The sequence below is a fragment of the Myxocyprinus asiaticus genome, chromosome 15, assembly GCF_019703515.2.
Source record: "Myxocyprinus asiaticus isolate MX2 ecotype Aquarium Trade chromosome 15, UBuf_Myxa_2, whole genome shotgun sequence".
NCBI lineage: Eukaryota > Metazoa > Chordata > Actinopteri > Cypriniformes > Catostomidae > Myxocyprinus > Myxocyprinus asiaticus.
In genome coordinates, this window is record NC_059358.1 from 34,411,922 (window position 1) to 34,439,299 (window position 27,378).

The 27,378-nt window shown below is 39.6% G+C and overlaps 1 protein-coding gene and 1 pseudogene across 1 annotated transcript in view; one reads left to right on the forward strand and one right to left on the reverse strand.

Annotated features, from left to right (window-relative positions):
* LOC127452687 (serine/threonine-protein kinase ULK4-like) overlaps positions 1 to 27,347 on the reverse strand; it is a 258,846-nt pseudogene extending 231,499 nt beyond the window's left edge.
* Positions 1 to 27,378, forward strand: part of LOC127452486 (syndecan-2-B-like) — a 662,603-nt gene that overhangs the window by 579,514 nt on the left and 55,711 nt on the right. The window lies entirely within an intron of this gene.

The following is a 27,378-nucleotide window of genomic DNA, read 5'->3' on the forward strand; positions in this document are numbered from 1 at the left end:
CTTGGGTGTTCTAGGTGGTTGCCAGGGCAAAACAAGATCTGGCTTAAATTCCAACTTCAATGTAACTCTATGGGACATTTTTTGCCCTTTTAGGGTGCTTTCACACTAGCACTTTTGGTGGGCACCCGAGTTCGAATGAGGTCAAAGTTCAGTTCGTTTGGGTGGTGTGAACGCTGTTTTCCAAACTTGGGTGCGCACCTGCAAACCGCACCTGAGTCCACTTGAAAAGGTGGTCTGGGGTACGATTAATGTGAATTCCGGTGCGGTTCACTGCTGATGTGAACATAATCGTAGGCTACCAAATCAACTGCTATTTATGACATTTAATTTGCATCTTTGCAGGCTCCCGATCACAATTATTATGGTTTAATGAATTTCTCATATCGGCTTGTTTCCAAATAAATCACCTTAAGAGAGCAGCTCATGTTCTTCACATCTCTTGCAACACATCCGTGGGCTCGTGGCAGACAAATGCTAATATTCTTCACATCATTGCACATTCAATGAATCGGTGGCAGACAAACATAATTGTCGTTTTGTGCATGTAAAGTTTTGGTGGTAAATCCAAGGAGATGAATATTTTAATAACACAGCGAAGCTGATGTCTTCTTGAGTTGTTGCCTAGTTACAGTGGTAAACAGCTGCTGCTTGTACTCACATTGACGATGAAATCGGGCCGCAGTTCGGACCCTAAAAATATGATGCGAACAGAGACCAGCGGAGGCAGGGGAGAAAACGAACTCGAGTTTGGTCCAAGCAATCGAACCAAGTGTGAAAGCACCCTTATTGTCTGCTAGGTGGAAATTTTCACTTAGAAAATAAATTGCTCAACAAGCCTAATTATTTCAGGTGTCATTCATGACTGTACCACAACAGGATGGATCTAGTTACCCACTGAATTTTAAGAATTATTGTCGACAAAGCAACAAGTGGTGCTTGCTAAGGATTTTTCAAAAACCCTAAACCTAAGCGTCACTGGCATTTTGTGACCATCTGGAGAAAACAATAATTGAGCGAATTTATGCTAAATTATGCTGATTGGGCTCATTTTTAAAATAATGAACTGTTTTTGTATTGGAGTACAGGTGTTTGTTACAGCTAAATACATTCGTTCAAGCCTGCTTTGGATTTCTATGTGTATGTTTGTGAGAGAAATATATTACGTAAAGCTTACAGAGGTCATCTCTATGTGGCTTATTCTAACAACACATGTATCTGTTTGAAGGAGCTGCACACCTGGCCCTGAATAAAGGACTATGCAAATATCCTGAGCCAGGCAGGCCTTTCATTAGTGTGATCTCACTGATTGAGCTCTTTTCTCTCTCTCAGCATCAATCCATTCAGTCCCAGGGACATAAACATTCTTTTATTCCAGCTAATATCGGCTCTCCCAATCAAAAACCAGAACTGGTCTAGACAGAGAGGAAGGAACACGCTCATTAAAGTCAACATGAAATGGCATTCGCAACCCATTGCACTACCTTAATGAGAAAAAAATAAAATAAATGAAGGATGGTATCCATCAGGAATTAATTAGATCATGAAAAGTGTGCCACACCAGAATGAAGCCATTCCTAAATGCAAGTTTGCAGTCTATTGTGGAGGACTTGTCATGAAACGGGCACCCATCCGTTGGCACCCACTTTTGGAGAAGGCAGTTTGACATGTAGGTAACACTTCTCTCCAAATCTTAACTCTCCTTTTGCAAATCTATTGCTTTTTTCCTATTTCCTAAAAGGATAGTTTACATGTCCTCGCGTTTGATACGTAAATGTTTACGTATGTTTAAAAGTACTTGCATGTTTACGCAAGAACTGACACGTGTGCGATACAACTGGAAGTTCACGCATGAACATGAGAGAATCCCCAACCTTGACACAGACTGCATCAAGCACAAGTGAACATGTGAACAAGTCTCTCTCATGAATGTGCATATGAGAGCTGGGCGAAAGTTAAACTTTTGATGAATAACGACTGTTTTTTTCTTTCTTTGTTTCTCACCTAAAGCTATCATATCACTTCAGAAGACATTGTTATGTGCTTCTGCACTTATTTTGTGTTGTGGTCATGTTTTACTGTTTGGCTTTCTCTACTAAGCCTGTAGATGGTGTTGCGGGAAGGGGGTTTTCCCTTTCCTAGAAAGATCACTGACATCATTGGGGATTTCTTAATAAAAGCCTCCAGGGTGTTAATGGAGGATTTCTGTATGTCAATCTTCCCTCATGGTGGCATAGCTCAGCCTCTCTCCTTATAGCTGGTCTGGTTTTTCCAGACCAGGTTGCTTGTTTCTCTTGTGAGATCTGGCAACACTGCAATTTGTATTTCACCCACCCCTTAGTGCAGAGTACTGTGCTTTTAAAAAGAATGTTATGAACTGTTCTTTTATTTTGTTCTAACCGGTTACCATTTGAAAAGGAGGCTGCGGAACTTATGAACCGGAATGAAACAATACAGTTTTTGCTCAGAACGAACCGAAATGAAAAACATTTCATTTTTAGTTCCTGCTTTAAATTAAGCTTCTCAAACAGAAATAGAGAAAGTATGAAATAATTAATCCAGATTACACTGATGGCACATTGATAGCCTTCTGAAAGAAAGTTGCATAGTCTTCATTATCAACGTAGGCTCCTGCATGGTGGGCTCCTGGGTGATGCATATTGAATGGCTGTTCATGACTGATTCAGCAGAGCGTCTTCGATAAACACGAAGAAGGTGTGTGTGTGTGGAGTCGTCGAGTGTGTTTGATTACATAGGAACAGAGATCAGAGACAAAAACACATTAGTATAAACTGCATCAGAGTTCTCGCATTTATTCAGTGTCATATAAGGGTCAGAGTGGTCTATAGAGAGGCATTAAATGCAGAGCTAATATAGAGGGGAATATGCACAGTCTCTCTCTCTCTCTGTGTGTGTGTGTGTGTGTGTGTGTGTGTGTGTGTGTGTGTGTGTGTGTGTGTGTAATAAATATTTAATGGAGGAATAGTGTGATGCCCAGTTGCAGCCCAGGGCTTTGCTACACACCACTTACAGTGAGCATAACCCTTTCATCATCCACGCACACGCACACGCACACACACACACACGGCTCTTCCAGCTGCAGTCTGACCTGAAAGTCTGTCTGCATGCTGCTCTAGCTGTCTTGCTGAATTAAGAGCACTCTCACTCTCGATTGAACACACATATTTTCCGGCTGGCTCTGTTACTCTCATCTTCTCTCTGTGTTATGCACTTTTTACCCACCCCCAACCTTATCCCATCATCACCTCCTGCCCTTTTTCTCCTTCTCTCCCTCTAATTCCCTATCGCTCCAACCCTCTTCCTCTTCCTCTCTCTCTGATGTCTTGTTTCCTGCGCTCAGCTCTCTCTGAATCAGCAGAGGTTCTAAAGCAGGTCAGCACAGTGAGGCATTAAAATTACTGCCTACATCAGCCTCAAAACACACACATATTCAGATATATTACTGTACTTGCACAACGGCTATGAATGCATGATGCTAATGTTGGGGAATCAGCCAAATTAAATTAGCCTTTGTTTCTTTCATCACTTTCCAAAAAAACTACGCTGTTAATGTTTGCAGGGTATAATTAGGATGTTGTGGGAGAGGCAGAATCAGGAAGTCACAGCAGCATCTGGTCATTGCCTCTGCTTGAATCATGTCGCTGTCAGTCTAGACCTGCTTTAAAAAGAGTGATCAACTGCACAGGCTGGTGGCAGTGCTGCTGGGAAGAGAAAGAGCGAGAGAGAGAGAGAGAGAGAGAGAGAGAGAGAGAGTTCAGGAGTAACAGTGCCAGAGGGGCAGCTCTCAACTTGATTACTGAGCCTATTATTGCAAAGAACTCGACATGCTTGCAAACTGTGTATCCTAGAATAAAACTGGGATTGTGTGGATACAATCAGATATTGATATATCGTGATTATTTTTCTCAGGATATTCCATCTATACCTCAGATAATTAAACTGATTTTTTTTTTATTGAATGTGTACATTTATGTTATGTAGAGGAATTCAATTAATAAAGAAGCAGGTCGTACTGGGGAAATAAACCGTACAAGAGAGACTGGAACTGATCCTGCAGATTCACTCTCTGAGTTGCAATTCAGTTATGATATTTTGTGATGTATTAAATCATGACATACAGTGGAGTCCAAAAGTCTGAGACAAGTTTTCAGCTAACGACCCAGCATCAGTGTGGAGTGGCATGAAACAACTCACAAATTACAGGACTCCTACACCCAACCCTGTAGGGAACCAACGACTGGCTGACGACCTGAATGTGTTCTACTGCAGATTTGAAAGGCCCAATCTCACACCCCACACCCACTCTGACCTTCACTTCACACAAACACCAACACCTCCTGCAACCCCCCTCCTCCCCCCTCCTGCTACTCAACCTGCACTTAAGATCTGTGAAGATGATGTGAGCCGTGGCTTTCGGAAACAAAAGACGAGGAAAGCTTCAGGCCCAGATGGCGTCTCACCAGCGTGTCTTCGATCCTGTGCTAACCAGCTGGCCCCCATCTTCACACAGATCTTCAATAGATCACTGGAGCAGTGTGAAGTCCCATGCTGCTTCAAATGCTCAATCATTATTCCTGTACCAAAGAAACCAAAAATCACAGGACTTAATGACTACAGACCTGTCGCCTTGACGTCTGTGGTCATGAAATCATTTGAGAGACTGGTGTTGGCCCACCTGAAGAACATCACTGGACCCTTTCTAGATCTCTTTCAATTTGCTTATCGAGCAAACAGGTCTGTGGATGATGCAGTCAACATAGGATTGCATCATATCCTGCAACATCTGGACGGACCAGGGACATATGCAAGGATCCTTTTTGTGGACTTCAGTTCGGCTTTCAACACCATCATCCCAGCTATACTCCAGAATAAATTACACCAACTCTCTGTTCCCATGTCTATCTGTCAGTGGATTACCAGCTTTCTGACGGACAGGCAGCAGCTTGTGAGACAGGGGAAACTCACTTCTAGCACCTGTACAGTCAGCACTGGTGCCCCCCAGGGATGTGTGCTCTCCCCACTACTCTTCTCCCTCTACACCAATGACTGCATCTCCAAGGACCCCTCTGTCAAGCTCCTGAAGTTTGCAGACGACACCACTGTCATCGGCCTCATCCGAGATGACGATGAGTCTGCATACAAAGGGAGCTTGAACAGCTGGCTGTCTGGTGCAGTCAAAACAAACTTGAGCTGAACATGCTCAAAATGGTGGAGATGATTGTGGACTTTAAGAGGAACATCCCAACACTGACCCCTCTCACCATTCTAAACAGCACTGTGGCAGCAGTGGAGTCATTCAGGTTCCTGGGCACTACCATCTCACAGGACCTAAAGTGGGAGACCCACATTGACTCCATTGTGAAAAAGGCCCAGCAGAGGTTATACTTCCTTCACCAGCTGAGGAAATTCAACCTGCCACAGGTGCTGCTGATACAGTTTTACTAAGCAGTCATTGAGTCTGTCCTCTGCACTTCAATAACTGTCTGGTTTGGTTCAGCTACGAAATCAGACATCAGAAGACTACAAAGGACAGTTCGGACTGCTGAGAGGATTATTGGTTGCCCCCTGCCCCCCTTTCAAGAACTATACATTTCCAGAGTGAGGAAAAAGGCTGGAAAAATCACTCTGGACCCCACTCACCCTGCCCACTACCTTTTTGAACTGTTGCCTTCTGGCCGATGCTTCAGAGCTCTGAGCACCAGAGGGTGAACTATTTCTTTAATATATTAAGTACCAGCAACTTTTTTTTGTTTTTTTTTTGGCTGCTGTTAATTTGGCTGCTGCCGAAGGTTCTGTCCAATAGAAATAGGATTTGCTCAGCAAACACAAAAGTTAAAGGTGTCATTGCTCCACACCAATAAGTTTTTGGTTGAAAACTCAGTTTCCAAATGCCATCATTTTCCAAAATATGCGGTACTATAGAGCAGGGCTATTCAACTTCATCAACAAATGGGCCAGATGGAAGAAAATCTTCGGGGCACTCGGACCAAGCCAGGATATTTTGTTATCGAAAAGCTTCTATCTACAGATATTGTGTTATAGCAGGCCTATAATATTTGTTCACTATATAAATAAAACATCTGTGTTTTATAGCTTTACTTTTTTATCATGAGAAATATTTCCACCAAGCAGGAAATTCTGGAGAAAAATACAGGTAACTTGCGACAAAATAATAATAATAAAAAAAAAAATAATAATAATAATCTAAAAAGAGCTTTCAAAATTGGTCCATTACAGAAAGAGTAAATCATATTGATAATTTTTTTTAATTATTATTATTGAACAATAACAGCGATGTTTATTATAGATGCAATGATTTAAACTTTTGACTTTTCAAATTTCTTGACCAAATTAATGAATAGAACTTTTCTGTTGCTGTGAACTCACACTTGCCAGTCATCCATGATTTTATGTCTTTAATCTTCCCCTTCCGTTAAAATGATGGATAATGATCGTTTGTAGTGCAACCTCTAAAAGCATCTAAAAATGGTGCGCTCATGCATGAGACACTGTAAAAACATCAAGATATGGCACGACTTCTGTTTAGCGCAAGTTTGCATAGAAAAACTACTGAAAACAGTGTGAACAGACACAAAATGCCTTTGATGTAAACAGCCCCCAAGACAACTGACAACCTCACGCGGGCCACTGAAAATTTCAAACGGGCCGGATTTGGCCAGTGGGCCACCAGCTGAATAGGCCTGCTATAGAGTGTTTTCAAAAGTCTCCATTTTTGGTGGAGGAAAACGCTGCTCTATTGTGGATGAGAAATGTAAATATAGTTAAATCAATGCTTTTTCAACTGTAAACATATTAGTAAGTAACGCAGAGTTTCAGCTCTTGCACCAGGCGGTAAAAGCGCCTCATTCCAAATATGGTGAAATACCCACATTTCCTGTTCTGTCATGGGGTTATTTTAGATTGTGTAACTTGTAGCAGCCATATAAAGTGAATTTGGAGCGCTGTAAATATAAATCGCCTACCGCACATTACCATGTAAAACATGCAGTTCCTTATCATCCCAGGCCATTATTTCTAGAATCTGAATTTGAAATAGACCTTCAAAGTTCAAGGAAAAGAGATAAACTTATGGAAGAGCAACTTCAACTAGCTAAGAATATAAATGTAACTGCTGGCAAAAAAGTGATGAGACAAAAAAACCACACAAAAAAACACAAATGCTACATAAGCAGGAACGAGCAAAGGGCTAAAATTGGGCACATTCACTAGAGGGCACAACTTTTGCCAATAGCTGGCAGCTGACCAGCCAGAAATCTGCAGCTGAAGAACCACAGCCGCAGAACAGCTATATAAACGTAAGTTTTATCACAATTTTCCCTCCAAATTCTTTCTTTGCACTGCAGATGACGGTTTGTTGGGAATACAAGCTGTAGCTCTGCTCTAAATTTTTATTTTAATAGCAAATCTACTGCTATTAAAGAAATAATGAGGGAGTTTGTATAGTGCTCAGTCCCCTGTGTAAGTGAAGCACTCAACACACACAGTAAACACAGTCTGTTCAGAGTGGAGATGATCAGTTTGATGTTTGTCTCCATGCAGATGGCTTCCATACATAAACAACACAGGCCAGCGTGGTTAATTGCTCCTGACACGACCGGAGGTGGGGTTACGCGAGCACTTCTGCTGCAGGTGAGTGTGTGTGACAAGACTGACTGACGAGCGAGCACGTTGAGCACCCTTGATTTGCGGCAGAAGAATAATGCCTTGAAGGGCTGGGGGAGATTCATTATCAGACAGATCCCCCCGCCCACTTGCGCACATATTCATGTACGCACTCGTACACGCACTTACACACACTCTGTGAGGACAGTGTAGCAGTCTTACCTCTTCCCGAAGGCACCTCATTAACACGGTGTAGGCGGCAGCAGGAACGACCCACAATCCTCCTGGGTGCTCTTTCTTCTCTTCCTGCAGGGAAAGGAAAGTATGTGTGGCTGTTAGTGTGTGTGAGTGAGAAAAATATAGGTAACTATTACAGTCACTCATTGGAGGAACAATTAAAAAAAGGCAAAATGCAGCCACCGTCATAATGAGGCTAAATAAATACAGTCCCGCAATGGTAAATAAAGCGACAGGCTCTCTGGCTCGGCAGGTACAGGAAACAGGAATGTGATGAGGAATGATCATGTCAATTAAAGGAAGAAGCGCAGAACGGCACAAAGTAACATCCTCCTCTCATTTAACCTCTAATGCTTACATTCAGCAGTGTGCTGAGATGGAGCATCAACAGCAGCTCAAGAGCAAAGGCTTTATACAAGTCAAAGCTTGGTTTTGCTTTCTGTCTATGTGTAGGTGCACTTTGCGGTGTGCAGTAGGCTCTTACAAATTTGAGAGGAAATACTGACAATTAAATTTTAATTGGTTACATTTTGCAGGGTAGTAATTTTAGAATCTGAACTGGCCTTGAAAAACCCCTCAAAATGGACCATGACTTAAAATGAAGTGTAAACAGATTAATAATTCATTGGAGTGATTGATTCTGATCGATTAATGCGTTACAATCACAATGATTCGCTCAAATATACTATAAATAAAACATAGATGTGCACTGTAAAAGTTAAAAAGCCAGAAAGAAAAATGGTCAAACATGTCAAGTCCATTTAATTGCATCTTACCTGATTAAAAAAAATAAATAAATAAATAAATAATAAAAATAAAAAAAAGGTTATTTATAAACCCTTTATATCCTTTTCTACTTTAAATTATACTTACATAGTTAACTGGATACATTCACTTATTTTAAACAACACTGCTGATCAATAAAAATAATTTTATATGCATATACTTTTTTTTAGGTAACTGAATTTTCCTAAATCTCAATAGAAGATATAAAAGCTTTTTTATTTATTTATTTTTGTAAGACTTTATATTTTGTAATTTTAAAGTAATATGTGCAATGTTCAAGAAACTGAAAAATGCCCATGAGTGAGTGCCTCAATAGACATCTTGCTCTTTTAAAGAACTTTTCAAACTTTATCCAGGGCTATTTCAAATTAATTGTCATGGGATAGCAGCAGAAAAAAGGAAAAACTCAAATCCGGCCCGTTTGAAATTTTCAGTGGCCCGCGTAAGGTTGTCAGTTGTCTTGGGGTCTATTTACATCAAAGGCGTTTTGTGTCTGTTCACACTGTCTCTTTTCTTCAGTTTCACTCAATTGTACTCAGGGGTTAAATTGTGATGGAACGGCCCAGAATGATGTTTCAGCACAGCGTTCGGGAACCTCTGATTCCAAAAAGAAAAACTTTCTTTATTTTATTTTTTTTAAATAGTCCAATGTGTGTCACGTTTGAACCTGTTCTGTTATATTCGCTTAGAGCGGCACTGTTTTAAGTGCACACACGCTCCACCTAGCTCCGCTTCAAGCAGTTCACAAACAGTGGGAAGAAATGTGTAACACCATAGATTTCCACCACCTCACAAATCCCAATTTATTCCTGGTTATCCCTGACTTTACTTTCACACTGACAATTGTTCACCAACTCACTGTACCTGTGTAGCAATGAGATAGAGCATCTCCCCTAGTGGTGGAATCAAGCACTGCTTGGCCACCGCCTGAGGAACAAAACAAAAACACACTAATGTATTGATATGAATTAGCTATATTTTAATATATTTGTATTAAAGATAATAAATTACATCATGCAGATGTTTTGCTTTTTTTTTTTTTTTTTTTTTTGACATTTTCTGTATCACACGATTAAAAAAAGGCACTTACAATACAGCTGCATTCGGATTCACAGGGTCCCATCACAGTGTTCACTCCCTACATTGAGCAGGGGATATCTGTAGGAGCTCACTTCATTTGACAGAATATGTTTATTTGGAATGCCCAACAAAGCCATCATACAGCTTGAGTACATGTTTGTGTACTTGAGTTACAGTATTTGTATATGTAAATAAATATAAACAAATTATTACAAAATTATTCAATCCCCTTGACCAGCAAGACATTCTGGTGATGTGAATTATCTAAAACCTCATTAAAGAGTCAGAGTAAGTTTTTAATACATATTTGACTGATTTTGAGAACAAAGAGTTTAGTTTACTCAAATGTCAAATATATACTGTATATAAAACAATCTCTCCACATATATCATGTCAAAATTATTCAACCCTCAATGTCAGTCATTTGTGGAGCGTTCTTTACTCTTTATAACATCCACAAAATGTTTCAGGTTAATGCTCTCAAGCACTGGACACCTCTCTATTAGAATCTTAACACATTTCTCAGGAGCAAAAGCTTCCAGCTCATTGGCATTCTTTGGTTTCTGCACTGTCACTGCTTCCTTTAAATCCTACAAAATATGTCCAATGGGATTTTTATGTAGGACTGAAAGAGCCATTCAAGGTCATTCCAGGACTCATACTTGAACCAGGCTTTGGACAACTTGGATGTAACTTTGGCATTATTTTTTGTTTGTTGGAAAGTCCAGTGATCACCAAGCTTCAATTTACACACTGAAGACATCACATTCTTTGCCAAAATGGCCCGATACCCCAAAGCATTTTTTTGGTGGAGGACGAATCTCAGCTGCCTCCACGTCTGAGACCGCCATCCCACGTATCTTATCACGTAGCTTGTTGAGCGCGTTGCCACAGACACATAGCACGTGTGGAGGCTTCACGCCATCCACCGTGGCATCCACGCTCAACACACCACGCGCCCCACTGAGAACGAACCACATTATAGCGACCACGAGGAGGTTACCCCATGTGACTCTATCCTCCCTAGCAACTGGGCCAATTTGGTTGCTTGGGAGACCTGGCTGGAGTCACTCAGCACACCCTGGGATTCGAACTAGTGAACTCCAGTGGTGGTAGCCAGCGTCTTTAAGCACTGAGCTACCCAGGCCCCTGTAATACACGCATTTCTTAAGTATATTTATTGAAATTATATTTAAACTACATGCACATACTTCGGTACATGTTTTAATGTTTCCTTCTGCAGTAGGTAATTTTATCTCTGATGTGGATGTTTCAAAGTTTGAATTGGAATGGAAAAAATCTAACTTTGTATAAATAAAGCTTTGATGAAAGAAAAATATGTTTTTGATTTTTTGAGATTTTCCTCACACAGTTTATTATTGTTATTTTTGTTAATGTTCAATCGATTTTCATTCATTAACATTAACGACTGTCGATTAAAATTTGTAACCCCACTCCCTATGCTTTGGAATCTCACTAAATGGCCGAACACTTAGCAATTGGAACGTACCCTTCCATTCTCTCTGCACTTAAAGGCAAGGACACAAACAGGGCTCTGGTCTTCGGCATTAGCATTTTATTATATTCTATCTCTCAGAGTGCTCATATAAGTATATACTATATATATGCTTCTCTCTCTGCAGACGTTCTCTCAGTAGGGTGCAATGCAAATTGGCCCTCTGAAGCACTGTGGTCCCATGATTGTTAAAGTCTCATAAGTCATGACAGGGAACAGATGTTGGCGGCTGTTTGATGAGTCTTGGCAGCGAGAGGTACACAGGATGAAACAAACAATGCTAAACTATCTTATTCAGCCATGCATATGCAAAGTAATTCCTCCTCTAAAATGTATCATTATCATCAACACACACATACACACAAATTCCCCTTCTAGAGAACATTGCTATTATCCACACACATAAACACACATACAAAAGATCTCTTGCTTTAGAAAACATCTTTATCATCGACACTCACAGAGACCCTGTGGTGTTGGGATGGGTATTAGTGTTAAAATAGTGGCATGCTGGAGAAGACCACAAAGCATTGAGAAGCACATGCAGGATCCACTCGTTCAATCCACTGATCTGAAATCAGGCTGGGTTTAAAGAGATAGGCCATCACTCAGAAAAGAAAATGTTGCTCACCCTTGTGTTCCTTCAAAAAGGATCTCATCCTTCATAAAAAAAGAAAAAAGAAAAGAAAAACAAGGCTAATCAATAACTACATTTTGAAATATTTAATTTCCTTGTTGAATTCATGATTTCCATGATTTTTTATGTTTGAAGAACAGCTGTCTTTGTATACATATCTGCAGTTCATTAGCTCTGATCATCTAAAGTAGATATGAGTAAAATGCATGTAGGTGTCACTTCTGCAGGCCATGCATATTAATTAATAAATCTCATTAAGATGTTTCATATACGATATCACAGATTTTACTTGAAATATCCTCCAACACTACAGCTCATGTTGTCATTATGCATTCATATCATACAGTCACAGGGCTGGGTAAAGTTTTTTTTTTTTTTCTTCATCTCGATTATCCACGTTCTTCATTTGAAGGATCCCAATATCTATTCTTAAAATTCTAAGGTCAAATTTTACTTTAAGGATGACTTCAGTTTTGGTTGTGTTGAATATGTCTTTTAAATAAATATCAATTAAACTGCATAGTTTGGGCTCTGGTGTTCATATTTAAAATGTATATATCCATAGTTAGTTAGAAGATTCTGAAGGGATGGATATACCCCTTTCTCTTCAGCCTATTGATGAGTTGAATACATTTACTAGCAATTGTTATAATCAAAAGGTAATTGAAGCATTTTTAGTCATGTCCATTTCTTCCGGTTATGTTATAATTATGAATGTTACAGATAATTTGTGTATTTGACCTCTAAGGTGTGACTGAGGGTCTGACCCATGTCAGCAATGCAGTTAACAGTGCTTTCTCATTTAGCCCGGCTCCCAGAGAACAAATATACATCTGGATAAGTCCCAGTGAGTGTATCTCCACCTTGAGAGAAAAGATAGCCATGTTATGTTCTGTCAAATGATGTCTTTGGAGGGACTGATTGTAGTTTTGAGAATCATGTGACTAAGTCAAAGGAACTAGACGCCAGTTTATCTAAAGAGAAGACTCACCTCTTACCGATTTCTACTTACCAACTTCATTTAGTGTTTTAAAAATATAATCTTTTGAATGATTGCATTCACGTAGTTAAGCAGAACGTTATGCTTGTAAGATTTCTAGAATAATCTGTATTGTTCACCTATCAGATCTCTGTACTTGTAAGAGATTATGTCAATTAAGTTGCATATGTATATATTTACTGTTGTTTCTGTAATCTAAGTTGGTTCAAGGTTAGATTCTCAACTATTTTTTCTGTTTCTGTCTATTGCCTTTGGAAATGTGGAGAACTTTGTCTTCAGTAAACTCTCTATTGACTGAAACTTCAACTTTGACTCCTGGTCATCATTGGTCATACTGGTCTCTTTACTGGGTATAACTGTATTTCCCAACAGTTCCCTGTACAATTTGAAGCACAAGCTGAGAGAGAATTTATTTCATATATAAGCAAAATGGACATTATAACTGAAATATATTCAAATGAATTAGAATCAGTTGAAATCACATCGAAATCAGAATTAAATCAAAAGCTTGTGAATGGGAATTGAATTGAATCAAATTGAGAGAAATCTGTATCGACACCCAGCCCTTATTTGATATATGTTCACATGTAATGTTTATACTGTATATGCAAATTTCCACAGCAGAACTATTTAGCATTGATCTCCATATAAAAATCAAATCTATACTGCAGGATGTCAGAAAGTGAATTATTGAGAAGATTAAATGCACTGTATGTCAGTCAAAAGTTTGGACACACCTAACTAAATGTATGTTTCTTAAGACCTTAAAGACCTTTACTGCTTAAATGCTTGATATTTGTTTTGACAAATGTAAGTTGTGACTACATATAAATTAAAGCTGACTTTTTTGGTGTTAAAATCCCTTGTCCTATGCCAGTTTAATATGCACAGACCACTGTAAGTAAGCTACTTATAGGTTAATTTTGAAAACTGTAAACACTGTGTCTATGTGGTGAGAAAAGTCCTCTGCTTGATCGACCCATCCAGACCGACAAAACAACACTGACTTAATGGCGTTTGTTTGTTTGTGCTTATTTTTGCAGTTCTGTTCAGTGGCGCAGAAATTACACACTTCAGCTTTTAAAGTGCACTCAGTAACTTTTTGCTCGTATCATCTTGGACTCACAGTGACATCTAGTGGTGTGGATGCAGCATCATTCAAAATCAATAGTTTTCAGTTACAGATGCCATTGTAGAAATTCACTAATCACAGTCGGTCATGATTAATTTAATACAAGAGTGAAAGTGTCCAATAACAAGACGGTTACTAGATTAAGTGAGTAGTATTCAGATGGTCATGTGATTCTAAAATGGCAGCCCCCATGAGGGCGCCTCTCCCCCTATGTTGAATAAAATAGCTTTAAGGTTATTGATGTAACTAAAGTCCTCATCTCATGTGAGTGGTCATGATTTTATACATATGTTTCAAAATTACAGTTAATTTCTATAGAAGTAAAACTTTTTTAATGGGAAAAAATATATATATATATATATATCACTGAGTGCACCTTTAAATCAATACAGTATAATGTTGAAGTGAATGGATTAGTGTAAAATTTAAGCAGCCAGCATTTGGTCTCCAACAAAATAAAGTTTTGTAAGGACAGATCTGAAATCTGAGCTGTAATTAGACATTTTGCTAGAAATACTTACAGGTTTGCAAACTACCCTCAACCATTTAGCCAACTTTATTGCTTTTATGGCTGTGTGGAGCTCAGATTGAACTTAGTGTCGAAACAAATGTCTGGTCATGGACAACCAGATATTTTAAGTTTACATGACCAATAATTATGTCTTAAGCCAGGGACAAAGGACAGAAGAGGTGGGGAGTTACCATAGGGGAAGTATTCTGGTGATCAAATGAAGCTCTCAGGATCAATATTATTCCCAAGTCTGACAGGCATACCCTGTCAAACTGTGTCATAGCCATCCAGCGGGCAGAGCGAGGGAGAACCAGAGTGCCCTTGATACTCCTTCACTGGTTTCCAATCACACTGATACTCTTTATGTGCCACTTAAAATTAACTACATCCGGCACAAGGCGCTGCAGATGGCGATGCCTTTATGTACTGACAAAATCTGAATTTTTTGTACATTTCTCTATGAAATATATATATATATATATATATATATATATATATATATATATATATATATATATATATATAAGAAGTAACTTTAATATGACTTTTCAGAAAATGGTTTCCCCTCCAATAAATAAAGAAGTAAAAATGAAACCGGTGCATCCCTGTGGTACCTTCCTTTATAAGGCTCTGCTGTAATTCTTCGCAGAGTGTAACTGGGATTGGTCAAGGGAACAACTGTCAGGCTCTTCAGAGAGTAACTGTAAATTTAGGCTAGGGGCACTGGGGATTGCCAGCGCCAAGGACAAAGATTAATTTACCACTTCATTAGACTTGCGCTCAAGTATTCATGGAGAACACAGACACAGAGGGTCTCAGGGAGGATTAGAGAACTAACAGAATGACAGGGGGAGAAAATTATTTAGTGTATGGGGGAGGGGCTGGAAAGATAGATAGATAGAGAGAGAGAGAGCAAAAGAGAGAAAAAAAACTTTTCTGTTCTACCTGTATTTCTGTAATTTTCTGCCTCCTGCATCAAGCTGCTGTGTGACACATCTATTTATAGAGGCTTTTATTGTTGCCATGGTGACAAATTAGCCCAAGTTTCTTTTAGATGTTGGATACTGCCTATGGCTGAAACTTAAGGATACTGTTGTAAAGCTTCCAGCACCCACAATACATTTACACACCAATAACTTCAGTCAATATAACTATATCAATATAAGTATAGAAAAAATTTGACTTCATTTCTACAAAAAAACCTCTGCCAAATTTACAATTAGCCCAATAAATCAAGAATTTATTAAAAAAAAAAAAAACAGGAAACTGCCTGTGCCCAGGGTTAAGGCCCTCTATAGCATGAAGCCACCATAAGACAGCGTCTCTACCTTTCTCTCACCACAGAAAGAAGCACTGAGCAAAATCGGCATGACAGGATCGGCCGCTCAGACAGAGAACTCCCGTAGAGATCCCTGAGCTCATCTTCAATTCCAACCCACTGAGGCCAGAATTGCAGGAAACCATGGGTGATTTGTTTGAGAAGCTGCAGAACTTAAGCCTGTTTTGTAAAAACACTTGTTCGGAACCAAAACATAAACCTCGGTAGAAAATGACAGACGGCCATTTGGTGCCGCTGTCCACATGCAGCCCTGGTACTGCTGCAAATTTTTCCATGAACAAAAAGGAGGGGAAGTTGGTAACAGAATGCAAGTCAAACCAGTGTAAAACCAAAGATCTGGTGTGGCAGCATTTGAATCCAAGACATGTGGTTCCTGGTTTATCACAATGCATCTGTGTAGCCCTTTGATGATTAGTGAAAGCTATCATAAACCAATATGAATGACATGTCTGTCCCCTTTTTATTATGAGAAGCAAAGAGAGAAAGAAAAACTAGAGAGAGATAATTTCACGTGGCTTTTAAAATGTCATGTGCTTTGGATTGAAAGCTGAGAAATTATTTGTGCTTGGTATGTTCTCCTTATTTGGTTGGAAGGAGAGCACAAATAAAACCAGCAATGCTACAGTGACATCTGCTGGTGTTCCTCATTTTAAACACAGAATGTTTCAAATCTTTTGTAATCACAGCCATCTTGCACTCAGATCTCACCTTCGTAATAGGAACGTCCTCTCTGAGCTCTGTGCAGTGAGAAGCCAGCAAGCCAATGACACTCATCACTTTGCTCCTTCTAAAACATAAATTGTAACATTATAAATCAAACGTATGACCCTTTTCTAGCAGTGTGTTTCATTAAAGCTGGTCTGCATTATAATTAGCTGCAAATGTCAGGTATTAACATTTTCGTGTTCTGCCTCTGTGCTGACTTTCCTTTTTAGCTGACGTCACCTAGGCAGATTCAAGGAACAGTTCACCCAAAAAAATAAAACTTCTCAAGATTTACTCACCATAATGTCACTCCAAACCCAAATGACTTTCTTACATGAACACGAAAGGAAAAATGTTTATGTCTTCACAACCTTTTTGCCACATTATGAAAGTGGAGAGTGACTCAGTGACTGGGCAGTCAGGCTTCAAAAAGGACAAAAAATCCAAACCAAAAATAAAAACACCATAAATCTGGCAATAGTCAATAGAACTTTTGCACAATATTCCAAGTCTTCTGAAGACATACGATGACTTTGTGTGATGAACAGAGAGAAAGTTGAGTTATTATTCACACAGCACACAAATCATACCATTGCCCAACTACCGCACCCCAATCAAATATAGTGACTGCGGTGCAGGTTGGACGTCACGTCAGTAGCATCTAACTTCATTAGTTCTTACACACGAACAGATGTCATGACACCATATCTGTGCGATTTAATGTGACGTATGCGCTATTATATTATGTGCAATAATATGTTGAAGTTTGGGGAAGGTTTAAAATGTAAACTGACCGGGAACACTTGCGGAGTAATTTAAGCTTCTGAGTGAAATTTATTAAAAGATCCTGCGTTGTGAAATATGCCTCATCAATTCTTTCAGGTTTTACATGCCGTAGTAACAGATAATGATTTTGGGCACTGCACCATCAATGAGGCCTAAGAGTGGAGAGCAGGGGCGTAGATCCCACCCCCACCCCCCCCAAAAAGAACAAAAAAAGTTGTGTCCCAAATGATGAAATATACACTATGCACTCAGGCACGTAGTGTATGAATTGTAAAGTGCAGCATCAACCCAAATGGATGACTAAACGTGTTTGTTTTTTTTACACCTGGAAGCATTTCGAATGCATGCAATGTGTTGCCGCTAGCTTTAGCGCGTTAGCCAACCTCAGTTCAACACTTGTACTTGTATCTCAAACATACATATTCACACAGAGTGGGGTGAAGGTAAAGCATTCAACTCACATTTGTAAGGTGCTGTCTTCACTGAATTTTTACTAGTTGCTATATTCTTCATTATTTACATTTTGTAATAAAGCTACTACCATTTAATCGTATAAAAAATACAGTTTCCTCTTCTAAATAGCATATCTTAAACAGTAAGTCATAATGTTTTACTATTTTGTAGTACTTTGTAACCACAGCATATCGCACTATATGTACAGTATATGCTGGTATTCAATGCTATATAATATCTTATCCGTTGCTTGGCGACTGTAGAGTGGAGATAGTGGCTGTAATCCTGTGTGGGGCCAGTGAGACAGTTGCCTGTCATTCCTTCCACTCACAGCCACAGGGACAGTGAGGAGAGAGACAGGCAGAGCCTTTCTACAAGCAGACACTTCATGACTGGCACTAGTAGTGTCATTTGAGAATCCTTTCATAGTGTTGCATTTTAAATTCAGTAAAAAGTACATATGGAAATTGTATAATGGTTACCTACACAGTTGGACAAATGCTGAATTTGTTTGAGGAGTAATACTATGTAAAAAAATAAAAAATAAATAAAAAATAAAAAAATTTGGTCTTAGATTGTGTAACTGAAGATTCCAAGAATTAAATCTAGCAGGGTGGCACTCATACGTCCCAGTTCGGAGCATGTCGCATCTGTTGGACCAACACAGGGAACTGTATCAGAGAGAGAAAGAGAAGATTGGTTTCACTTTGATCAACTTGCCATCCATAGCTTTGGGATCTCCATGACCAGGACTATGCGAATATGAAGTCCCTTGTGTCACAGTGAGAAGGTAGAGCCGTCACACACAGATAAATCTGTTAATGGTGGTGGGACACCTGGTGGCCAGAGCAGGAATGTTCCGATTTACAATCTACCGTGACAACAGCTTATACTGAAACTTAATCGTGAGGTGTGTGATTTCTGTGCCACTGAGGTCACCAAACAGAAATTCTAGATAGCCAGATATTTCCCGCCCCAAACTCGCACCACTGGCTGAGCCAATATTGCAGTGTCGGGCTGGTTAGGATGCTCAAACAATAGAAATATTTTCATAGCACCACAGTGTTTTGACATTTCAAATTACTCAACCTATGACTGGCTTCCTTATACTTGTCTATGCATATTAAGCAGTGAAAGAAAAAAATTGTGTACTTTAACAAGATAAAGAATAACACACTTTGCCTTTAAAAATTATAAAAACTGAATAAACAGAACAGAAAGGACACATATCCTATTTATACTTGCTTAAGTTTAAACAGGGGAAATGTATCTTTATAGTAGGTACCGTTAAATTGCTCCATGTTTAAAAATCTATTAAACTCTTCTAATTACAGTCTCCATTGATGAAAGCACAGGAAGAGGAAGCTCATTTTCAGACTGAGGCGAGGACAGCAGCGGACAACCATTCCTAAGTTCACAGACTATTGTTCTACTTCCCTCATTAGAAAACCAACACATTCCCATCTAAACAGATCATAAGATCAGCTAAATTTATTTTTCATTGTTTGGAAAGGTGTTAGAGATTTACTGTTTCCTGAAGAAGAATTTTATATTATACTGTATTTGACTGTATCCAATTAAAAAAAAAAATAAAAAAATAAAAAATAAGAACCACACACCACGGGACAAAACCACATAATAAAAACAAATGTATGATAATAACAGTAAAGAACATCTTTGCCATGGCTTGGCTTCATGAGGCTGCTTCTATAGTAAAGACCACGTGGATTTTCATGCAACCTGATGATCCATGTTGTCCTAGCATGATTTGAGAATGTTGAGAATGTCTTGAGGAAATATGACCTTTTAACAGAGGACTTAACGTGCAAAATGTCATTATTTTGCTTATTTGATTAGTGACCAAGATGTGCAGAATCTTAAAAAAAAATCGTATTCATACAGTATATATGCACAGTACATAAATACACACACAAGCCACTTTATTAGGTACACCTGTACATCTACTTATTCATGCGATAATCTCATCAGCCAATCATATGGCAGCAGTATAATGTTTATTATTATATTATAATTATAATTATTTTTATTATTATTAACCCCTCATTACAGTAATGCAAAAAGTCTTAATGGTCCTAAAAATGAGTTTAATTATCTTTATGTATTTAAGTAGGTATTTGGGGTAAAATATGGCCTGGACATTTCTTGTCAGTTTTCATGAGCTTCACCCAAAAGTGTTTTAACCATCCATTGCTTCTATATGTTTATGCATTTATGAATCTTCATTGAACAGGACCAAGAAAAAGAAATGATCATAGAACATAATGAGCAAATGAGAGTTCAGGGCATGATCACAGCCCAATGGCAAAACCCCTCCGCACTTACCCATTTTATCAGATCTGCTGGAATCATTCTGTATCAGTTTTGCCTAAAACATCTACAGTATGTGCACACTGTCATCAGTTACTTGACTGTACTTTAATTAGAGATTAATACTTTAGTTTCTTCATAGTAACTGGCAACAAAATAGCATAAACATACCAGCAAAAGACTGCTGGGATCATAAAACAATTGACTTTGGAACAGATGAAAAAGTTCTGCTTCAGCACAGGTCTGCCTCCAGCGGAGGGAGCGCCAGAACAATGGAGAGCTTTTTATAACCTGCATTTGTTGTGTTTTCTAGGGTAGGACAAAGGCTTATTGTAAAAAGCACTGTGCTGAACACACAGGCAGTGTATAAAATATGCCATAGGCTGTTTGCCCACTCACTGCATCAATACTAGACTGAGAGGTTCTGTGCACAAGATGATCTATGGAGCCATCTATAAACACCAGATTCTTTAAAGGGATAGTTCACCCATAAATGAAAATTCTCTCATAATTTACTCACCCTCATGATATCCCAGGTGTGTATAACTTACTTTCTACACCTGAACATTTGAAGAAAAATAGAAAAAAATATCTTAGCTCAGTAGGTCCTTAAAATGGAAGTCAAGTTAAACTATCACTTTTGGTGTGAAAAACATCAATATTTAAGTAATTTTTGAAACTCTAAATCAGGAGCGGTACAGCCAGAAGAGCAGCACTGTTTACAAGTGAGGAGGAGGAACGCTGTACAGTCTCTTGCTTGGTTTTGGTTTAGATCTGTATCTTTACTCACAATGGTGCGTTTGTGTGCTTATCCTGGATGTCTCAACCAAGTGGAGAACATGAGAATACGTAGCTATCATGGCAAAGCGAATACGTCACACAAGAGGCAGCTTGGACTTCACCCTCTCGTGAAGTAGGGCTGCACGATTTGGACAAAAACGTATATTGCGATTATTTTGAAAAATATTGCGATTTGAACTGCGATTATGATAGACATATATATATATATATATATATATATATATAATTCTTATTGTATTTGATGTGCTGAATTGAACTGTGATACATTTCAATCCATATTTTTAGATCAAGGAGAGAAAGTTGTCATGACCAAACTCTCAGTAATTTGGTATCTCTGAAAAGCCCAGGGAGTTCTCTGATAATACCCCAAGATTTACCACAATAGCATGTATGGGCTAAGAAAAATTTAAATAAAAATGTCCTATTCAAAAATGAATTGCTGGGCCTCAGGTGGATAATGACCTTTAAAGCCTAATGCAGGGGTCGGGAACCTTTTTCCACTGAGGAGCGAATTTTTTTTAATTTTTGGTTGATTTATTTTTTCGAAAGAGTCATGGCACAAACTAATAATTTACTATTTTCAAAAAACAAAGTTTTTCAATAAAATAAAATATTTATTATGCCCATAGACTTCTCAAAAACACAAAAAGAAAGCAAATATGCAACAATTAATAGGTAACATGTTGTAATTTGGAATTGAGTACATGTGTTTGTGTGGGTCTCCATAAAATTACTTAATTTTACAATTGTTCATGAAAAAGTTCACTTCCCTTTTGGGCTGGGCGATATGTAAAAAAATATTTGAAAGATAATCGCCTTAAAAAATATTGTGATATCCAATTATATTGTCAACCCCCCCGCCGAGGGTCAGTGAATATTTTTGCTTTACTGATTTTGTGTAACGTAGGCAAAGAAACAATGATGTATGATGAACCCAAGTGCAGTTTATTATAAATTTTGAAATCCAAAAACCCATAACTCCAAACATGAACAAAATACAAAAACATGAATTTGATGTAACTTGACTTGACTTGACTAAACTTGACATGACATGAACAATCCTACAATGTTACATTCACAATACCTGACAATGGACAATGTCAAACATGAGGCTTAAATACATGGACAAGGGAGAAACATGACAATGATAACCAATGACAAGACAGAACTGATAACAAGGTAACAAGACAATAAACCAATGAAAACAAGACACATGAACATGAAGGGAAACATGAAATCACATGACAAGATCACATGACAGGAACAAACATGGCATGGAACATGGTGAAACAAGGTGTGGGGCGTGGTCTGGTGAAAATATGGCGTGGAGCATGAGACCAGGGCGGAGCCTATGGGGGGTGGAGCCATGAGAGGGGCGAAGGGCGAAACCAAGGAGAACTGGATTCCTGGAGAGTAGCCGAAGACTCAAAGGGCCAGGGTGGAGATGGAGGCAGGGAGGACCAAGGCGGCGCCGAAGGTTCGGAGGAGCAAGGCAGAGCTGGGGGATTGGAAGACATTTGGCGCGGCTGTGACATGGCATGGAGCAGGCTCGGGTGCGGCTTTGACATGGCATGGAGCAGGCTGAGGCGTGGCTGTGACATGGCATGGAGCAGGCTCAGGCATGGCTGTGACATGGCATGGAGCAGGCTCAGGCATGGCTGTGACATGGCATGGAGCAGGCTTGGGCACGGCTGTGACATGGCATGGAGCAGAGGATCAGAGAGCCAAGGCAGAGCCAGGTGACCGACAGACCAAGGAGGAGCTGGAGGAACAAGGGACCCCGGTAAAGCTGACAGGCTGAAGGACCACAGTGGAGCCGAGGGAACGTAGAGCCGAGGTGATGTTGAGGGATCGACAGGCCAAGGTGGAGTCCAGGGCTCGGAGGGTCTAGGCGGAGTCGGAGGTTAGAAAGTTCTCCGTGTCTGGGATATCTCAGAGGGCGATGATCGAGCCGGTGGCTTGGGGGGAACCGGCTGATCAGGAGAACTCAGGGTGGGCACAAGGGCGGGAACCAATTCCAACACAAATAGCCGAGAGATGGCTCTGGAACGGACAAGGTTTGCAACGCTTGCTCTGGGACGGACAAGGCTTGCAATGCTGGTTCGTTGGACGTGGCAGACGTGGGCGTTGGCTCGTTGACCATGGCAGGCTTGGGCATTGGCTCGTTGACCAGAGGTGAGCCTGAGACATTGCATGGAGCAGACTGAAGCTTGGCTGTGATATGGAATGGAGCAGTCTCATGCGTGGCTGTGACTTGGCATGGAGTAGACTGAGTCGTGGCTGTGACATGGCATGGAGCAGGCTCAGGCGCGGCTGTGACATGACATGGAGCAGGCTCGGGCATGGCTGTGACATGGCATGGAGCAGGCTTGGGCGTGGATGTGACATGGCATGGAGCAGATTCGGGCGCGGCTGTGACATGGCATGGAGCAGGCTGAGGCGCGGCTGTGACATGGCATGGAGCAGGCTGAGGCGCGGCTGTGACATGGCATGGAGCAGGCTGAGGCACTGCTGTGACATGGCATGGATCAGGCTTGGGCGCGGATGTGACATGGCATGGAGCAGATTCGGGCGTGGTTGTGACATGGCATGGAGCAGACTCGGACGCGGCTGTGACATGGCATGGAGCAGGTTGAGGCGCGGCTGTGACATGGCATGGAGCAGGCTGAGGCGTTGCTGTGACATGGCATGGAGCAGACTCGGGCGCGGCTGTGACATGGCATGGAGCAGGTTGAGGCGCGGCTGTGACATGGCATGGAGCAGGCTGAGGCGTTGCTGTGACATGGCATGGAGCAGGCTGAGGCGTTGCTGTGACTTGGCATGGAGCAGGCTGAGGCATTGCTGTGACTTGGCATGGAGCAGGCTGAGGTGTTGCTGTGACATGGCATGGAGCAGACTCAGGATCCGGGGCAAAAGATGGCGCTAGCTCAGCAACCATGAATAATAATATAAGACACCTTGAACCTAAAAATTGAGTGTTATTTTCTTTTCTTTAGGCAGCATAAAACATTTTAAACATTTTGCTTACGTTCCATTTATGCCAATAATAATTGTATAACAACTGATCTTAATGTATAGAAAGGACAATTTAGTATTCTTGTCCATCTAGTCTTCATAAGAAATTAGTAATGTGATTAGTAAATTAATCCTATAACAATTTAGAAAAATAAATAATTAGTATTTAGAACCTGATTTCCATTTTGGAGTAACTTCCCCCAGACTGATAAGTTTATCATAGATGTAACTTAAGACTGAATAATTGTACCTTTTCACAGGATCTTTCTGAAGTAAACCTTTGACCAGGCTCTCAAACTCTGGACTGGATTGTGAGAAACCAAGCTCTTAAAAAAGTAGAACATATAATTAGATGTATGAACACTTGAAGAAATATGATAATATCTTACAAGGCAGATGTTCCAAACCTTTTTGTCTTAGGGATGGAAGATCTTAATTTAAAATAAGATCAAATATGCCAGTCATACTCTCAGAGACAAGGGTGGTTTTCCTAAAAAAACAAAACAAAAATGAGACAGAACTAAAATAACAATATGATAATATGACTTGAAAGCTCTGAATTAAGGTCAAATGTGTAACCTGTGAACATCTCATAGAGGATGCAGCCTAGTGCCCACAGGTCACTGCAGACACTGCAGTCTGCCCCTCTCAGCACCTCAGGAGCACAGTACACAGGAGAACCTACCAGAGCAACTCAGTCTGTTAACTTCATAACAAGTTGGCAGTGAAAATACTACATCAAGATTGAAAAATTCTTGAAAAATCTGTAATTCATTTAAACATATGAGTAATTCTGTAATTATGGGTATTGTAACTGCTAAAGACCACAGCTTGAACTGTACAATGTATATGTATAATGTCATAATACTTTTCTTCCCCTAAAACACAATGACATGGAGTTGCAATGATTTTGTTGTGGTAATGACAAAGAACAAATACTCAAGTGAACCAACATGTGAATATTGAAATTAAAGGTAAAGGTGTAAACGCTTTGTCTCAGTAGCACAATAAAATTCCTGTGTTTGTTTCGAGCGACCCAATGGCGTGAGTTTGGGGAGGGACTATCTGATGGTTCAAACAACAGCATAAGAAGTGCATATTCGGAAAGCTGTTTTGAAAACAGTGTTTATTTTTACAATTCCGTTTTGTGGTGCCAGTGTCAAAGAAATTACATCAGCTTTAAATTCAAATTCTTAAATTCCACAAATCTTGAAAACTTTCTCTAGTTCTCATGTTTATTCATGTGCACAATTACATTTATGATGCCATGGTGACCAGACATTTATTTTTAGTAAAGATTAATATATTTTATACACAAAATGGCATATTAAACAATACATAACTGATTTGTGATATAAAACTCCACATCTTTGAAAAAGTGACTATTTTCGCTAAAATAAAGAATTTTCGAAAGAAACAGCATCAGGTCATTAGTTTTTGGCATACACAAAAGACCAAGCTTCAAAAAACAATTGTGCCATAACCATTTATTGAGCATTTCTGATGATTTACATAAGTGATCGATACTGACCTTTAATTCTGTTCTTGATTTTTATTTTTATTTTATTTTTTTGTACAGAGATCATGTTCTCTCTGCTGTCACCAGCTCCTGTCTCTTCTGCAATCACCAGAAAGAGCTCTTCCAGAATCTCTCCTTGAGCTTTCGCCAAGCAGACATTAGAGTACTTCAGAGTCCCTGGACCATCCAACAATATCTGCACAAATACAAGTGGTTATTAATGGTTTAAAATTGCACGTTATATACAGTAGAGTATTGATTTTCCTTGTAAAGTGACCTTAAAGCCTAAAGGCAATATATAAATTAAACTACAACTTTTTATTTAAGCAAAAGATATATATTAAGCAAAACACACACACACACACACACACACACACACACACACACACACACACATATATATATATATTATATATATACACACACACACAGTTGAAGTCAGAAGTTTACATAAACTTAGGATGAAGTCATTAAAACTCATTTTTAACCACTCCACAGATTTCATATTAGCAAACTATAGTTTTGGAAAGTCATTTAGGACATCAACTTTGTGCATGACATGAGTAATTTTTCCAACAATTGTTTACAGACAGATTGTTTCACTTTTAATTGACTATATCACAATTCCAGTGGGTCAGAAGTTTACATACAAAAGTTAATTGTGCCTTTAAGCAGCTTGGAAAATTCAATTATCTCAAGCCTATTTTAGCGTTCTCATAGGGTATTTGGAGTCAGTTGGAGGTGTACCTGGTTGTATTTTAAGGCCTACCTTCAAACTCAGTGTCTCTTTGCTTGACATCATGGGAAAATCAAAAGAAATCAGCCAAGACCTCAGAAAAAATTGTGGATCTCAACAAGTCTGGTTCATCCTTGGGAGCAATTTCTAAACGCCTGAAGGTACCACGTTCATCTGTACAAACAATAGAATGCAAGTATAAACACCATGGGACCACGCAGCCATCATACCGCTCAGGAAAGAGACACATTCTGTCTCCTAGAGATGAATGTAGTTTGGTGTGAAAAGTGCAAATCAATCCCAGAACAACAGCAAAGGACCTTGTGAAGATGCTGGAGGAAACAGGTAGACAAGCATTTATATCCACAGTAAAATGAGTCCTATATCGACATAACCTGAAAGGCTGCTCAGCAAGGATGAAGCCACTGCTCCAAAACCGCCATAAAAAAAAGTCAAGACTAAAGTTTGCAAGTGCACATGGGGACAAAGATCTTACTTTTTGCTGAAATGTCCGCTGGTCTGATGAAACAAAAACTGAACTGTTTGACCATAATGACCATCGTTATGTTTGAAGGAAAAAGGGTGAGGCTTGCAAGCCAAAGAACACCATCCCAACCGTAAAGCATGGGGGTGGCAGCATCATGTTGTGATTTGTTGCAGGAGGGACTGGTGCACTTCACAAAATAGATGGCATTATGAGGAAGGAAAATTATGTGGATATATTGAAGTAACATCTCAAGACATCAGCCAGGAAGCTAAAGCTCGGTCGCAAATGGGTCTTCCAAATGGACAATGACCCCAAGCATACCTCCAAAGTTGTGGCAAAATGGTTTAAGGACAACAAAGTCAAGGTATTGGAGTGGCCATCACAAAGCCCTGACCTCACTCCGATAGAAAATTTGTGGGCGGAACTGAAAAAGCGTGTGCGAACAAGGAGGCCTACAAACCTGACTCCAGTTACACCAGTTCTGTCTGGAGGAATGGGCCAAAATTCCAGCAACTTAATGTGAGAAGCTTGTGGAAGGCTACTCAAAATGTTTGACCCAAGTTAAACAATTTAAAGACAATGCTACCAAATACTAACAAAGTGTATATAAACTTCAGACCCACTGGGAATGTGATGAAAGAAATAAAAGACTGAAATAAATCATTCTCT